General features: G+C 50.8%; 1 protein-coding gene across 1 annotated transcript in view; it reads left to right on the top strand.

The window, feature by feature from the left end:
• madd (MAP-kinase activating death domain) overlaps positions 1-16,895 on the top strand; it is a 426,952-nt gene that overhangs the window by 13,381 nt on the left and 396,676 nt on the right. Inside the window, exon 2 of the mRNA XM_068046784.1 lies at positions 11,559-11,682. The gene's annotated coding sequence lies outside the window, so the exon portion shown is untranslated. The remainder of the gene's footprint in view (positions 1-11,558; positions 11,683-16,895) is intronic.

The raw sequence follows: 16,895 nt of genomic DNA on the forward strand, positions 1-16,895 counted from the left end.
CTCAAGCTGACAAAAGCAATGTGCCAGGCAGATCTCTGCATACTGGGCAAGGGCGTTAACAAGATCAGTCTTGGCTGTGATTCTATCCCCTCTGGTCAACTCCACACACAACCAACTGAAGTAGGGAGGGAGGGAAGGACTGCCAGTCTCTGCCAGCTGGGCATCAGCCCTGCAGAGCTGTACCCAAATTAAGAGTCAATGTCTTCAGAAGAGAATCATTCAAAGCAAGGCACCTCTCTGCTTGTGGTGTGTTGTTAACAGCTGGGATGGTGTGCTCCATATATCAGCCTCTGCAGTATCATTCAGGAAGGACACACGACGCCATTCATGCACCAGACTTTTGCCAAAGGCTCAAAATTCGAGGACAAGCCCAATGCTACTGCAGGTTGTATGCCAGATGCAGTCGAACTCCCACACATCGCCTTCTGGAGCTCAGTCACCACAGATACTGTTAGCAAATTCAGCAGTGCCTTTAGTCAGCCATCTGTTCACAGCTTGTTTGAAAACAGCCTGGACTTTACCTTCCACATGATATTAGGAGGTGGATCATTAGTGCATCAATATGAAATATTAAATGGCTGCTCTTTCAGATTGCATAACTCTCCAGTTAAGAGAAAGAACATGAGTTTATGCAGTGGTTTTTCATGACATCACAGTGTCCCAAAGTGCTTTACAGTCAATCAAGTGCAAGTGAAGTGTAGTAACTGTTGTTAGTGGTGGCAGTCAATCTGCACAAAACAAAGTCCCACAAATAGCAACGTGATCAATCGCCTAACAATCTGTGTCAGCCATATTTGTTAAGGGAGATATGTTAGCCAGGACACCAAGGAGAACTTCCCATATCTTCCAGTCGTGCTACAGGATCTATTACATCCATTCAAAAGATAGCACATCCAACAGTACAGCGCTTCCTCGGTACTGCCCCTCCCACTGTGCAGCACTGCCCCAGGACTGCCCCTCCCACTGTGCAGCGCTTCCTCGGTACTGCCCCTCCCACTGTGCAGCGCTTCCTCAGTACTGCCCCTCCCACTGTGCAGCGCTGCCCCAGGACTGCCCCTCCCACTGTGCAGCGCTGCCCCAGGATTGCCCCTCCCACTGTGCAGGACTGCCCCAGGACTGCCCCTCCCACTGTGCAGCGCTGCCCCCGTACTGCCCCTCCCACTGTGCAGCGCTGCCCCCGTACTGCCCCTCCCACTGTGCAGCGCTGCCCCCGTACTGCCCCTCCCACTGTGCAGCGCTGCCCCCGTACTGCCCCTCCCACTGTGCAGCACTGCCCCAGGACTGCCCCTCCCACTGTGCAGCGCTGCCTCAGGACTGCCCCTCCCACTGTGCAGCGCTGCCTCAGGACTGCCCCTCCCACTGTGCAGCGCTGCCCCCGTACTGCCCCTCCCACTGTGCAGCGCTGCCCCAGGACCGCCCCTCCCACTGTGCAGCGCTGCCCCCCCCACTGTGCAGCGCTGCCCCCGTACTGCCCCCCCCCCCCCACTGTGCAGCGCTGCCCCCGTACTGCCCCTCCCACTGTGCAGCGCTGCCTCTGGACTGCCCCTCCCACTGTGCAGTGCTGCCCCCGTACTGCCCCTCCCACTGTGCAGTGCTGCCCCCGTACTGCCCCTCCCACTGTGCAGCGCTGCCCCCGTACTGCCCCTCCCACTGTGCAGCGCTGCCCCCGTACTGCCCCTCCCACTGTGCAGCGCTGCCCCCGTACTGCCCCCCCCACTGTGCAGCGCTGCCCCCGTACCGCCCCTCCCACTGTGCAGCGCTGCCCCCGTACTGCCCCTCCCACTGTGCAGCGCTGCCCCCGTACTGCCCCTCCCACTGTGCAGCGCTGCCCCCGTACTGCCCCTCCCACTGTGCAGCGCTGCCCCCGTACTGCCCCTCCCACTGTGCAGCGCTGCCCCCGTACTGCCCCTCCCACTGTGCAGCGCTGCCCCCGTACTGCCCCTCCCACTGTGCAGCGCTGCCCCCGTACTGCCCCTCCCACTGTGCAGCGCTGCCCCCGTACTGCCCCTCCCACTGTGCAGCGCTGCCCCCGTACTGCCCCTCCCACTGTGCAGCGCTGCCCCCGTACTGCCCCTCCCACTGTGCAGCGCTGCCCCCGTACTGCCCCTCCCACTGTGCAGCGCTGCCCCCGTACTGCCCCTCCCACTGTGCAGCGCTGCCCCCGTACTGCCCCTCCCACTGTGCAGCGCTGCCCCCGTACTGCCCCTCCCACTGTGCAGCGCTGCCTCAGTACTGCCCCTCCCACTGTGCAGCGCTGCCTCAGTACTGCCCCTCCCACTGTGCAGCGCTGCCCCCGTACTGCCCCTCCCACTGTGCAGCGCTGCCCCCGTACTGCCCCTCCCACTGTGCAGCGCTGCCCCCGTACTGCCCCTCCCACTGTGCAGCGCTTCCTCGGTACTGCCCCTCCCACTGTGCAGCGCTGCCCCAGGACTGCCCCTCCCACTGTGCAGCGCTGCCCCAGGACTGCCCCTCCCACTGTGCAGCGCTGCCCCAGGATTGCCCCTCCCACTGTGCAGGACTGCCCCTACCACTGTGCAGCACTGCCCCAGGGCTGCCCCCGTACTGCCCCTCCCACTGTGCAGGGTTGCCCCCGTACTGCCCCTCCCGCTGTGCAGCGCTGCCCCCGTACTGCCCCTCCCGCTGTGCAGCGCTGCCCCCGTACTGCCCCTCCCACTGTGCAGCGCTGCCCCCGTACTGCCCCTCCCACTGTGCAGCGCTGCCCCCGTACTGCCCCTCCCACTGTGCAGCGCTGCCCCCGTACTGCCCCTCCCACTGTGCAGCGCTGCCCCCGTACTGCCCCTCCCACTGTGCAGCACTGCCCCAGGACTGCCCCTCCCACTGTGCAGCGCTGCCTCAGGACTGCCCCTCCCACTGTGCAGCGCTGCCCCCGTACTGCCCCTCCCACTGTGCAGCGCTGCCCCAGGACCGCCCCTCCCACTGTGCAGCGCTGCCCCCCCCACTGTGCAGCGCTGCCCCCGTACTGCCCCCCCCCTACTGTGCAGCGCTGCCCCCGTACTGCCCCTCCCACTGTGCAGCGCTGCCTCTGGACTGCCCCTCCCACTGTGCAGCGCTGCCCCCCCCCACTGTGCAGCGCTGCCCCCGTACTGCCCCTCCCACTGTGCAGCGCTGCCCCAGGACTGCCCCTCCCACTGTGCAGCCTAAGAAACGGAATGAAACTCGACGGGCCACCCGGCATCAACCTAGGCACTGGAAACGACAATGGCAAACCCAGCCCTCTCGCCCCTACACAGACCTTCTTACTAACGTCCTGGGGTTTGTGTCAAACACAGCCTGACATAGTCATACTCATTGAATAGTACCTTATAGACAATGTCCCAGACAACACCATCACCATTCCGGGTATGTCCTGTTCCACTGGCAGGACAGACTCAGCAGAGGTGACGGCACAATGGTATTCAGTCAGGAGGAAGTTGCTCTGGGAGTCCTTAACATTGACTGTGGACCCCATGAAGTCACATGGCATCAAAGCAAACATGGGCGAGGAAACCTCCTGCTGATTACCACATACTGCTTCGCCCCTCTCCCCCCCCACCCCCCCGCCACTCCTGCATGCTGAACACCAGTTGGAAGAATAACTGAGGGTAGAAAGGGCACAGAACGTGCTCTGGGTGGGGGACTTAAATGTCCATCACCAAGAGTGGCTCAGTAGCACCACTACGGACCGAGTCCTAAAGGACATAACTGCTAGACTGGTTCTGTGGCAGACGGTGAGGGAACCAACAAGAGGGAAAAACCTACTTGACTTCGTCCTCACCAATCTACCTGTCGTAGATGCATTTGTCCATGACAGTATTGGTAGGAGTGACCACCGCACAGTTCTTGTGGAGATGACGTACCGTCTTCACATTGAGGGTGTCCACTATCTTGTGAGGCACTACCACTGTGCTAAATAGGATAGATTTTGAACAGATGTCGCAACTCAAAACTGAGCATCCATGAGGAGCTGTGGACCATTATCAGCAACAGAATTGTATTTAGCCATAACTTGTAACCTCGTGGCCCGGCATATACGACCATACAAATTAGGAGCAGAAGTAGGCCATTCAGCCCGTCGAGCCTTCTCTGCCATTCAAAAAGATCATGACTGATCTGTTTCTGTCTTGAATTCCACACTCCCATCTACCCCCATCAATCTTTCATTCCTTATTCTACCATTACCATCAAGCCGGGGGACCAACCCTGATTCAATCAAGAGTTTTTTATTCATTCATGGGATGTGGGCATCGCTGGCTAGGCCAGCATTTATTGCCCATCCCTAATTGCCCTTGAGAAGGTGGTGGTGAGCTGCCTTCTTGAACTGCTGCAGTCCATGTGGGGTAGATAGACCCACAGTGCTGTTAGGAAGGGAGTTCCAGGATTTTGACCCAGCGACAGTGAATGAACGGCGATATAGTTCCAAGTCAGGATGGTGTGTGACTTGGAGGGGAACTTGCAGGTGGTGATGTTCCCATGCATTTGCTGCCGTTGTCCTTCGATGTGGTACAGGTCACAGGTTTGGAAGGTGCTGTCTAAGGAGCCTTGGTGCATTGTTGCAGTGCAACTTGTAGATGGTACACACTGGTGGAGGCAGTGAATGTTTATGAATGGGGTGCCAATCAAGCAGACTGCTTTGACCTGGATGATGTCGAGCTTCTTGAGTGTTGTTGGAGCTGCACCCATCCAGGCAAGTGGAGAGTATTCCATCACACTCCTGACTTGTGCCTTGTAGATGGTGGACAGGCTTTGGGGAGTCAGGAGGTGAGTTACTCGCCACAGAATTCCTAGCCTCTGACCTGCTCTTGTAGCCATGGTATTTATATGGCTACTCCAGTTCAATTCCTGGTCAATGGTAGCCCCTAGGATGTTGATAGTGGGGGATTCAGCAATTGTAATGCCATTGAATATAAAGGGGAGATGGTTAGATTCTGTCTTGTTGGAGATGGTCATTGCCTGGCACTTGTGTGGCACGAATGTTACTTGCCACTTTTCAGCCCAAACCTGGATATTGTCCGGGTCTTAATGCATTTCTACCCGGACTGCTTCAGTGTCTGAGGAGTCGCGAATGGTACTGAACATTGTGCAATCATCCCCACTTCTGACCTTATGATGGAGGGAAGGTCATTGATGAAGCAGCTGAAGGTGGTTGGGCCTCGGACACTAGCCTGAGGAACTCTGCAGTGATGTTCTGGAGCTCAGATGATTGACCTCCAACAACCACAGCCGTCTTCCTTTGTGCTAGTTATGACTCCAAGTGCAGGAGGGCATGCCAGGAGCAACATCAGGCATACCTCAAAATGAGATGTCCGCCTGCTGAAGCTACAGCACCAGGACTACTTGCATTCCAGACAGCGGAAGCAGCATGTGATAGGGCTTAGCGATCCCAAAACGAATGGATCAGATCTAAGTTCTGCAGTCCTGCCACATTTAGTCATGAATAGTGGTGGACAATTAAATAGCTAACAGGAGGAGGAGGCTCCACAAACATCCCCATTCTCAATGATGGAGGAGCATAGCACATCAGTGCTGAAGATAAGGCTGAAGCATTTGCATCCATGTTCAGGTGGAAGTGCCAAGTGGATGATCCATCTCAGCCTCCTCCTGAAGTCCCAGCATCACAGATGCCAGTTTTCAGCCAATCCGATTCACACCGCGTGATATCAAGAAACGCCTGAAGGCACTGGATACTACAAAGGCTATGGGTCCTGACAATATTCCGGCAATAGTATTGAAGACTTGTGCCTAAAACTAGCTGCACTGCTAGCCAAGCTGTTCTAGTACAGCTATAACACTGGCATCTACCTGACAGTGTGGAAAATTGCCCAGCTATGTACTGTCCCCAAAGATCAGGACAAATCCAACCAGGTTAGCTACCGCCCTATTAGTCTACTCTCGATCATCAGCAAAGTGATGGAAGATGTTGTTAACAGTGCTATCAAGTGGCACTTACTCAGCAATAACCTGCTCACTGATGCTCAGTTTGGGTTCTGCCAAGGCCACTCAACTCCAGACCTCATTACAGCCTTAGTCCAAGCATGGACGAAAAAGCTTAACTCCAAAGGTGAGGTGAGAGTGAAAGCCCTTGACATCAAGGCAGCATTTGACCACGTATGGCATCAAGGAGCCCTAGCAAAACTAGAGTCAATGGGACAGGGGAAAACACTCTGCTGGTTGGAATTGTACCTAGCACAAAGGAAGATGCTTGTGGTTGTTGGAGACCAATCATCTCAGTCCCAGGACATCACTGCAGGAGTTCCTCAGGGTAGTGCTTTTCAAAAATGACAAAAAATGCTTTCACATCCCCCTCATTGAACTTTGGCCTTAACTGGGATAATTTTAAGAGCTCAGCACACGGTCCTGAGCTAGGGGTAGCTTCCTCATCAGCCATGCCTTCTCTGGCTGAACTGGGTCTCCCCCTAGTTAACTCCCCCAAGTTAAGTTCTCTTTCCTCCTTCTCCTGCTTGAAAGTTCTCTTTTCCATTTTTTCTCTTTCTTTTTCCCTGTCTTGATACTCTCTCTGCTCTTTCTCTGGAATTCTGATTCTAGTCTTCTCTGTTCTAATTGTATTTTAGCTAACATTACCCTGTTTGTTTTTGACTCGAACCCGATCTCTGAATCTTCAGGTTCAAGTGAAAAATGGTTGGCCACAAGTCTTAGGATTTCAGATTTCTTAGCTTTTGAATGGAAAGTAATCCCTAATTGCCCAGCTATATTCCTCAACTCTTCAATCACCCTTAACCTGTCCCAAGTTACTTCACCCTGGCTTAGGAAGGTACTGGCCTTGAATATGGACATGTTAGTATTCTAGCTGTGAACATCACAAGAAAACCTGTATTGAAGTTTATTTAACTTTTTCTACGAGGGATCAGTTTGGTTTCCTACTTCCAGTTTCTCGTTTGTCGTTGGGTTACGATCACGGACTAGAGCCCCCAAATTTCGGTTATGGCCAAGGTGAGGGGGGAGGGGGGGGTCACAGTTGCACCCCCCCCCCCCCTTGTTTTTCGTCTTATTTGACTGTAACAGGGTTTATTCCTTTTAAACAGCAGTTGTGCTTGCCACCTCAGTCAGTGTTTTACCTTTTACCTTTAATGTGACTGTGAAAGAACCAATCAGACAGGTTTTCCTGAGTTTAAACAAGATGGAGGTAAGGTTATTATACTCAACAAGCTAAACCCAATTTAAAATAATAAAAAACATGTGCTACACATTCATGCAGGCATTCACACTAGGATCCCACATACACAAATAGATTACAAAGTGGAATGAAGGTTTTATGGTTGGATTAAAGTACAGAATAAATAAAAGTTAAATGCACAGTCTGAGGTTGAATGAGTTAGTGGTCTTCCGGGTGGAGTTGTATTCTTGAAGTCTTAGGCTGGTCAAAGTGCACTTTGTGGCTGGCCTGTTCTGTTCAGGGTTTTCTTGAAGGCAGATTTGCAGGTGGCTGTCTTCCCCTGGTCTCTAGCTGGAGCAGTGTGTAGGCTTGGAGGGTCCACAGTCGTAGATGGTTTTCAAACTTGATGTTTTCTGGAGAGAGAGAAAGAGGCATACAGCCTTCTCTACTGCTGCACACTAAGGTACTGCTTGTTTCTTGTCTGTGTAACAGACTCCCAGTTTTTTGGAGATAGACATCCAGTTACATGACTGCCTGAGGCTATTCTCTGGAACCTTCTCATGGGGTGCAAGGTTCAGAATTGGCTCCACAGGCCTCAGGATGCCAAGATTTGCACTCAGAGGTTTGCTCTTTCAAAGCCAATCTGTTAGAATTGCCTTGACCACCATGCAAATGAAGCAATCTGAGATAATTCAATTAAATTGAGCAAGCCATTGTTCTGGGTCCACGGTTTCTCAGACTTCTGGCTTTTGGAATGTGCAAAGGTGTTTCAGATGCAAATTGCAGTGGCCATCTTGGCTGCCAGGTTTTTTTAAATGCTCGGTGTTTGGCACTGAGAGTGTTTGTAACTCCTCAGTGCTCGATGTTTGGGAGTGAGAGTGTTTGTAACTTCACAGTGCTCGATGTTTGGGAGTGAGAGAGTTTGTAATTCCACAATGCTCGATGTTTGGGAGTGAGAGAGTTTGTAACTCCACAATGCTCGATGTTTGGGAGTGAGAGTGTTTGTAACTCGACAATGCTCGATGTTTGGGAGTGAGAGAGTTTGTAACTTCACAGTGTTCGATGTTTGGGAGTGAGAGAGTTTGTAACTCCACAGTGCACGATGTTTGGGAGTGAGAGAGTTTGTAACTCCACAGTGCTCGATGTTTGGGAGTGTGAGAGTTTGTATCTCCACAGTGCTCGATGTTTGGGAGTGAGAGAGTTTGTAACTCCACAGTGCTCGATGTTTGGGAGTGAGAGCGTTTGTAACTCTACAATGCTCGATGTTTGGGAGTGAGAGCGTTTGTAACTCCACGGTGCTCGATGTTTGGGAGTGAGAGTGTTAGTAACTCCACAGTGCTCGATGTTTGGGAGTGAGAGCGTTTGTAACTCCACAGTGCTCGATGTTTGGGAGTGAGAGCGTTTGTAACTCCACGGTGCTCGATGTTTGGGAGTGAGAGCGTTTGTAACTCCACGGTGCTCGATGTTTGGGAGTGAGAGTGTTAGTAACTCCACAGTGCTCGATGTTTGGGAGTGAGAGAGTTTGTAACTCCACAATGCTCGATGTTTGGGAGTGAGAGTGTTAGTAACTCTACAATGCTCGATGTTTAGGAGTGAGAGAGTTTGTAACTCCACGGTGCTCGATGTTTGGGAGTGAGTGTGTTAGTAACTCCACAGTGCTCGATGTTTGGGAGTGAGAGTGTTAGTAACTCCACAGTGCTCGATGTTTAGGAGTGAGAGAGTTTGTATCTCCACAGTGCTCGATGTTTAGGAGTGAGAGTGTTAGTAGCTCCACGGTGCTCGATGTTTGGGAGTGAGAGTGTTAGTAACTCCACAGTGCTCGATGTTTAGGAGTGAGAGAGTTTGTAACTCCACGGTGCTCGATGTTTGGGAGTGAGAGTGTTAGTAACTCCACAGTGCTCGATGTTTAGGAGTGAGAGAGTTTGTATCTCCACAGTGCTCGATGTTTAGGAGTGAGAGTGTTAGTAACTCCACAGTGCTCGATGTTTGGGAGTGAGAGAGTTTGTATCTCCACAGTGCTCGATGTTTAGGAGTGAGAGTGTTAGTAACTCTACAGTGCCCGATGTTTGGGAGTGAGAGTGTTTGTAACTCTACAGTGCTCGATGTTTGGGAGTGAGAGTGTTTGTAACTCTACAATGCTCGATGTTTGGGAGTGAGAGAGTTTGTAACTCCACAGTGCTCTATGTTTGGGAGTGAGAGAGTTTGTAACTCCACAGTGCTCGATGTTTGGGAGTGAGAGCGTTTGTAACTCTACAATGCTCGATGTTTGGGAGTGAGAGCGTTTGTAACTCCACGGTGCTCGATGTTTGGGAGTGAGAGTGTTAGTAACTCCACGGTGCTCGATGTTTGGGAGTGAGAGAGTTGGTAACTCTACAATGCTCGATGTTTGGGAGTGAGAGAGTTTGGAACTCGATGTTTGGGAGTGAGAGTGTTTGTAACTCTACAATGCTCGATGTTTGGGAGTGAGAGAGTTTGTAACTCTACAATGCTCGATGTTTGGGAGTGCGAGAGTTTGTAACTCTACAATGCGCGATGTTTGGCAGTGAGAGAGTTTGTAACTCTACAATGCTCGATGTTTGGGAGTGAGAGAGTTTGTAACTCGATGTTTGGGAGTGAGAGAGTTTGTAAGTCTACAATGCTCGATGTTTGTGAGTGAGAGAGTTTGTAACTCTACAATGCTCGATGTTTGGGAGTGAGAGAGTTTGTAGCTGTATAATGCTCGATGTTTGGGAGTGAGAGAGTTGGTAACTCTACAATGCTCGATGTTTGGGAGTGAGAGAGTTTGTAACTCGATGTTTGGGAGTGAGAGTGTTTGTAACTCTACAATGCTCGATGTTTGGGAGTGAGAGAGTTTGTAACTCTACAATGCTCGATGTTTGGGAGTGCGAGAGTTTGTAACTCTACAATGCGCGATGTTTGGCAGTGAGAGAGTTTGTAACTCTACAATGCTCGATGTTTGGGAGTGAGAGAGTTTGTAACTCGATGTTTGGGAGTGAGAGAGTTTGTAAGTCTACAATGCTCGATGTTTGTGAGTGAGAGAGTTTGTAACTCTACAATGCTCGATGTTTGGCAGTGAGAGAGTTTGTAACTCTGCAATGCTCGATGTTTGGGAGTGAGAGAGTTTGTAACTACAATGCTCGATGTTTGGGAGTGAGCGAGTTTGTAACTCCACAATGCTCGATGTTTGGGAGTGAGAGAGTTTGTAGCTGTATAATGCTCGATGTTTGGGAGTGAGAGAGTTTGTAACGCTACAATGCTCGATGTTTGGCAGTGTCAGTGCAGAGATTGTGTATCATTGATAAGATTCAGTCTCCTTCACAGGTTTGACATGACAATCCATTTGCAGCTGTTATGAGGGTATTATCGATGCTGACTTTTTGAAAGGTTGTTTTATTGTCAGATATGTTAATGAGTAGAATTTGGCAGTTGTGTCAGTGAATCTGATGAAAGGCCTTGGCATGAATGGTGCAATTGGATCGCGATAAAATTTAATTGCAGCGGACAGAACCCCTACCAATACTGACAATGTCCTTCCAGTTGGACGTCCAAAATCCTTCACTCTCAGGACCGAGACCTTGGCGGATTTTGGACAATAAAATCAGGTCGCCTATGCTAAGCCAAATTCATTAAATAAGAGATGTATGTAAGGGATACAAAGCTCCAATGTGCATCCAACCAAAGTTCAAAAGCATTCACTACTTCACAGCTTGTTTCCCACGCCAGCCATTTTGTAACCCCTCTTAGTCAGATTGCCAATGAGTGCAACCTTCAAGGTTCTTGAATTGATTTTCACATTGAGCGTTACATGATTCAGAAGATACTTTCATTCTGTTCATCTCTGCTGATTAGAGTCCACCTCCTGTTAGTGAATGGCAATATCCTCAATATTTTCCAAAATGTCTGGTTTTCAGACAATTCTAGTTTTTGGACAGCTGGATTTTAGATGTCCAACCTGTATCAGGAATTGGACCAGCTCTCAACTCTCCCATGTCCCCTGAATTACTGAAGAACTGATTTTGCTTGTGATATGAATTGCTATAATTCTAACACTCTCTTTTCTCCATTAAATTTGATTTTCTACCCTCTCCATTTTCATCCGTTGGAGCTGTACCTTGTTATCTTCACTAACTTCTGTGGCCACATTGCTTCTGTTTTTTTCCTTTTTCTCCAGTCCGGATCTCCTTGTCTGCATTGCCGGTGACCTTGCGGCAGTGTTTCAGCAGGGTTGTTAGTATTGGTTTGCAGATATCAGCATTTTTAGATCACTGCCGGAAATACAAATACCCTTCCGTTCACATATTTTCAGGTTGTAGTTTCACTAGCATACATACTTATCGATGGAGAAATACATATTACTGAGTTCCCTATGTATGCTCTTAAACTGCATGAATAGCACTGCTTGTGTACTGAGCACAATGTAACCCTCATATTATGCTTAAATTAACAGCTTCCAATGTTACATGCATTATTCTGGACTGAGACACGGGAACGGATATCTGCTTCTGGTTCACTCGATTCTACAGATTTCACAGACGGGGTGCAGAATAATCACTCTAGAGGAGACTTATCAGGTAGCATTTTAATCAAGATGTTTGGGATGGTTTATATGTAGATTAACAGTATCCAGAAGTGAGTTACAGGCTGGCATCTACCCAAGGGGATCAGATGGTTTGTATGTGTGTATAGATAGAGAATAACAGCTACCCGGATGTGAGATATAGGCTGGGATCTAATCAAGCAGTTCAGGTGATTTATAAATAGAATAACAGACACCCAGGATTGACTGGCAGCTGGGATTACTGGTGACTGCACTGGTGCCCATCGCTGATCTACTGACAGGTGACATTGAGTTCCCAGCACCCGTCCAAGTTCCCAGTGCCTGTCACTGACGGGTGATGTTGAATTCCCAGCGCTCGTCACTGACGGGTGATGTTGTACCCTCAGTGTTCCCTTGGATAAATGCTGTCTTTTGGTGGCAAGATGGCCTGGCCATTGTTTCCCCTGTGTGCTTTACCCTTTGTGCCCCTCTCCTGGCTGTATGCACAGTTCAGATGGGTGGGTGCTTGACTTGCACTGTGTGTTTAAACCCAGCTCCAACTCAGTGCACCAGAATGTACTTGGATTCAGCACTAAGCAGTGGGCTGTGGGAGGTAGGGGCAGAACTAGTGTTGAGAAGAAGATATCTAGGAATTGGTACTATGGGGATGAGGTTGAAGTTGCCCCTCCCTGTATGGTCTAAAAGGAGCTGGAATTAGTACCATCAATAGGGAGGGTAAGCTGCATGCAAAGCAGTCCCTTTTCCATTGTGATCTGGGGCTGGTATAAATCATGTGCCTTGCCCTGACAGTGCAGCATTTAGGGTGGAGCAGCATTCTCACTATCGGCCAGATTGCCATGGGAAATCAGGGCACCTCCTTCTCTCCTCTCTCCTCCGCCCTCCCTCTGAGCTCCCCACAAGCCCTCTTGAGCTAAGTTTGTACTTGTGCTCACTCCTGGTTGCAGCACAGCTAAGTACAGTCTCTTGAGGCACTTGGAGGACAGGCCTGACCGGGTTCCCTCCCTGACGTGGGAGCTGAAACTGAAACACAGTGAGAAGTACTGAATCTTCTTTGATAAACCCTGTGGTTAGCCAAGTATGACAGGGCTGGTGTCTTACCTGCCAACATGACCTGACTGGAACATGCTTACTGGCATATGTGGCAAATCACTTGTGCTGTGAAAAGGAAGGTGCAGCAGGCACCGGTAGTGTGCGCATGGTGCTGAGATTAGCCTCAGGGAGGGAGAGGAGCCGTAAGGAGGTGTGGTTTTGGTGGAGAGTGGAAGGGTGCACAGAGGGAGAGGTGGAAGCGTGGGGGTATGGACAAAGAGAAGTAAAGTGGAAGGAGGACGAGGGGAGGGTGAGGGCAAGCTGAAATGTTGGGGACAAGGTGAAGGGTGAGGTGTGGGACAAGGCAAGTGGGGTGGGGAGAAGGACAGATGGGGATAAAGTGAGGGGGGAGGTGGGGATAAGGAGAGTGGGGTGGGGATGGGGGGCGGGTGGGTAGGGGACAAGGCGAGGGAGGGAAGGTGTGAGGCAAGGCAATGGGGAGGAGGTATGGGACAAGGCGAGTGGGCTGGTGACAAAAAGGGGGAGGGGGGTGGAATAGGGGAAAGGGAGGTGGGGCCAAGAGTAAATATATACCCCCTCTGACAGCAGGGGGCTCCGTCAATACTGCTCCTCCGACAGCGCAACAGTCCTTCAGTACATCCCCTCCGACAGTACGGCGCTCCCTCAGTACTGCCCCTCCCACGGCGCGGCGCTCCCTCAGTACTGCCCCTCTCACGGCGCGGCGCTCCCTCAGTACTGCACTGGAGTGATAGCCTTGGTTATATGCTCAGGTCTGTGGCGTGGGACTTGTGTTCATGACTGTCTGACTCGGGCACGAGTGCTAACTCCTGAGACAAACTGGGCCTGTGGCCAGCACACCAGGATAACCAGTTCAACAGCAGTTTCCCCATTGTGTTTTTAATTGAGGCTGATAATGCCTCATCAGACTGCACACCAAAAGGACAGGTCATGAAGTGAAGAAGGCGTATGACATGCTTGCCTTCATCGGCCGAGGCATTGAGTACAAGTGGGATGTCATGTTACAGTTGTACATAACGTTGGTTAGGCCGCATTTGGAGTACTGTGTGCAGTTCTGGTCGCTGCACGACAGGAAAGATGTGATTCAGCTAGAGAAGATGCAAAAAGGATTCACAAGGATGTTGTCTGGTTTGGAAGGCTTGAGTTGTCAAGAGAGATTGGATAGGCTGGGTCTGTTTTCCATGGAGCGAAGGAGGCTGAGAAGGGACATGATAGAGGTATATAAAATTATGAGAGGCATAGATAGGGTAGATAGCCAGAGTATGTTTCCCATGGTAGGGGTGACTAAAACTAGAGGGCATAGAATTAAGGTGAGAGGGAGGATGATTAAAGGGGATCAAAGGGGTAAATTTTTCACACAAAGAATAGTGGGTATCTGGAATGAGCTGCCAGAGGAGGTGGTGGAGGCAGGAACAGTAGCAACATTTAAGAGGCATTTGGACAGGTACTTGAATGAGCAAGGCAGAGAGGGATATGGAATTAATGCAGGCAGTTGGGATTAGTATAGATAGGCATTATGATCGGCATGGACACGGTGGGCCGAAGGGCCTGTTTCTATGCTGTACGACTCTGACTCTATGACTCTAAGTGCTTCTGCCTGATGGCTGGTTCGGAGTCGGCCCCTCCCTGACGGCTGGTTCGTCATTTGTACTCTGGTGCCCAGAGTGTCTTTTTGCATTGATCCAAACAGGAGATGAGTAACTGGTCACTTAGCATTTGATGTATGTGTTTAGTATGTTCAGAGAATTTCTGCTTTTGCAATGTTTAACCATGTACAGTGGCGCTGGCTGTTCTGAAGGCCATGATGGGAGATGCCTGGGCTCAGAGTACAGGCCAAGGAGTGCTGTTTTATACCCTTTTCCTGAAACTTCACACTGATTATTCCCAAGGATTAATATTTAAAGTTTCCTGTGCTGGCCAAATCAATTATTAATTGGTTTTCAATAATTGAAAGTACTCGGCAGAGGGTGTTAGTGATGGAGAGCTGCTGTGTACATGTGGATCTTGCTAGACTGAGGTGACGCTGATGACAGACGTGGTGACTGTTTGGCGTGGACTATAATTATAATAGCCAGAAACACGGATTAATGAGGTAATATTGGATTTGGCCATTGTTTTTGGTGCTGACTCATCAAAGGTTTTGAGTGGATTATTTTAAACCTTTAGACCTTTAACAGTTCGGCGACATTCCCTGATATCAGGTGCCATGAGAACTTAGGTGGATATGGGGAGTGGTGTCGGGTGGGTGTGTTCGGTTTGGGGAGTGGTCTAGGGCGGGCGTGTTGGGTTTGGAGAGTGGTCTCGGGCGGGCGTGTTGGGTTTGGGGAGTGGTCTCGGGTGGGTGTGCTATGTTTGGAGAGTGGTCTCGGGCGGGCGTGTTAGGTTTGGGGAGTGGTCTCGAGTGGGCGTGTTGGGTTTGGGGAGTGGTCTTGGGTGTGCGTGTTGGGTTTGGGGAGTGGTCTCGGGCGGGCGTGTTGGGTTTGGGGAGTGGTCTCGGGTGGGTGTGCTATGTTTGGAGAGTGGTCTCGGGCGGGCGTGTTGGGTTTGGGGAGTGGTCTCGGGCGGGCGTGTTGGGTTTGGGGAGTGGCCACGGGCGGGCGTGTTGGGTTTGGGTTTGCGGAGTGGTCTCGGGTGGGCGTGTTGGGTTTGGGGAGTGGTCTTGGGTGGGCGTGTTGGATTTGGGGAGTTGTCTCGGGCGCGCGTGTTGGGTTTGGGGAGTGGTCTCGGGCGGGCGTGTTGGGTTTGGGGAGTGGTCTCGGGTGGGTGTGCTATGTTTGGAGAGTGGTCTCGGGCGGGCGTGTTGGGTTTGGGGAGTGGTCTCGGGCGGGCGTGTTGGGTTTGGGGAGTGGCCACGGGCGGGCGTGTTGGGTTTGGGTTTGCGGAGTGGTCTCGGGTGGGCTTGTTGGGTTTGGGGAGTGGTCTTGGGTGGGCGTGTTGGATTTGGGGAGTTGTCTCGGGCGCGCGTGTTGGGTTTGGGGAGTGGTCTCGGGCGGGCGTGTTGGGTTTGGGGAGTGGTCTCGGGCGGAAGCTTGTATTTGGTGTGCAGCCAATTTGGAAAAGATGTCATGGCCTTGGGGAGCGTTCAAAGAGATTTACTAGAATGGTTGCAGGGCTGAAAGACTTCAATTAATGGAGAGATTGGAGAAGCTGTGGTTGTTCTCCTTCGAGCAGGACTTTAAGGAGAGCTTTGATAGAGGTGCTCGAAATGATGAGGCTTTTGACAGTAGGCAAGGTGAAACTGTTTCCACTGTGAGACGGGTTGGTAACCTGATACAGATTTAAGATATTTGGTTAAAGAACCAGAGGGGATATGGGAATTCTTTTTTTTTTTTACACAGTGCGTTATGATGATCTGAGTTGTTCTGTCAGAAAGGGTGGTGTAAACAGATTCAATAGAAACATTCAAAAGGGAATTGAGTGTATACTTAAAAATGAAAAAAATTTGCAGAGCTCTGCAGGAAGAGCAGGGGAATCAGACTAATTGGTTAACTATTGCCAAGAGCAGGACTAGGCACAATGGGCTGAATGGCCTCCTTTGGTCCTGTTAAATTCCATGATGGCTGGGGTTGGAGTTGGGCACAGGGGAAAGCACGAATGCTGTGGAAGCTGATTCTGTATTTTGTTGATTTGTCCTTGGTGTCTGTACACTTTAAAATGACCCTCCCCTGCTCAGTGCCACAGTGATTGCCCCACGTGCCCACTTGTCCCAGGGCCTCTGTTTAGCCAGTGGTGATGCACGATAAATAGCACCAGCAGATTTCTATCGGCACATAGCAGATTGGGTTCCATCACTACGGTAACCAGTTGGATTACGGGCACGTCATGGAGCGCTTGAGTAACTTCTCTTGTTGCAGGTGTCAGAAATCTGCCGAGACAGCAGTGTATTGGACTGCAAATCTCACTGCATGGCGTGTATGCCTGCCCAGTAAGTCACTGCCCTGTGACAGGGAATTCTTATCCAGCTCTCACAAAGGGTTCCAGGAATTTCATTGCACAAAGGAGAGGATTGATGTCAGTGACATTCACCTGACCAGAGGATTAGCAATTTGGGACTAATTGATATCTGGGTTTCTGGGTTAGTGGATGGACATTGGGACTAATTGATATCTGGGTGTATGGATCAGTGGATGGACATTGGGACTAATTGATAACTGGGTG

The sequence above is a fragment of the Heterodontus francisci genome, chromosome 14 (assembly GCF_036365525.1).
Source record: "Heterodontus francisci isolate sHetFra1 chromosome 14, sHetFra1.hap1, whole genome shotgun sequence".
NCBI lineage: Eukaryota > Metazoa > Chordata > Chondrichthyes > Heterodontiformes > Heterodontidae > Heterodontus > Heterodontus francisci.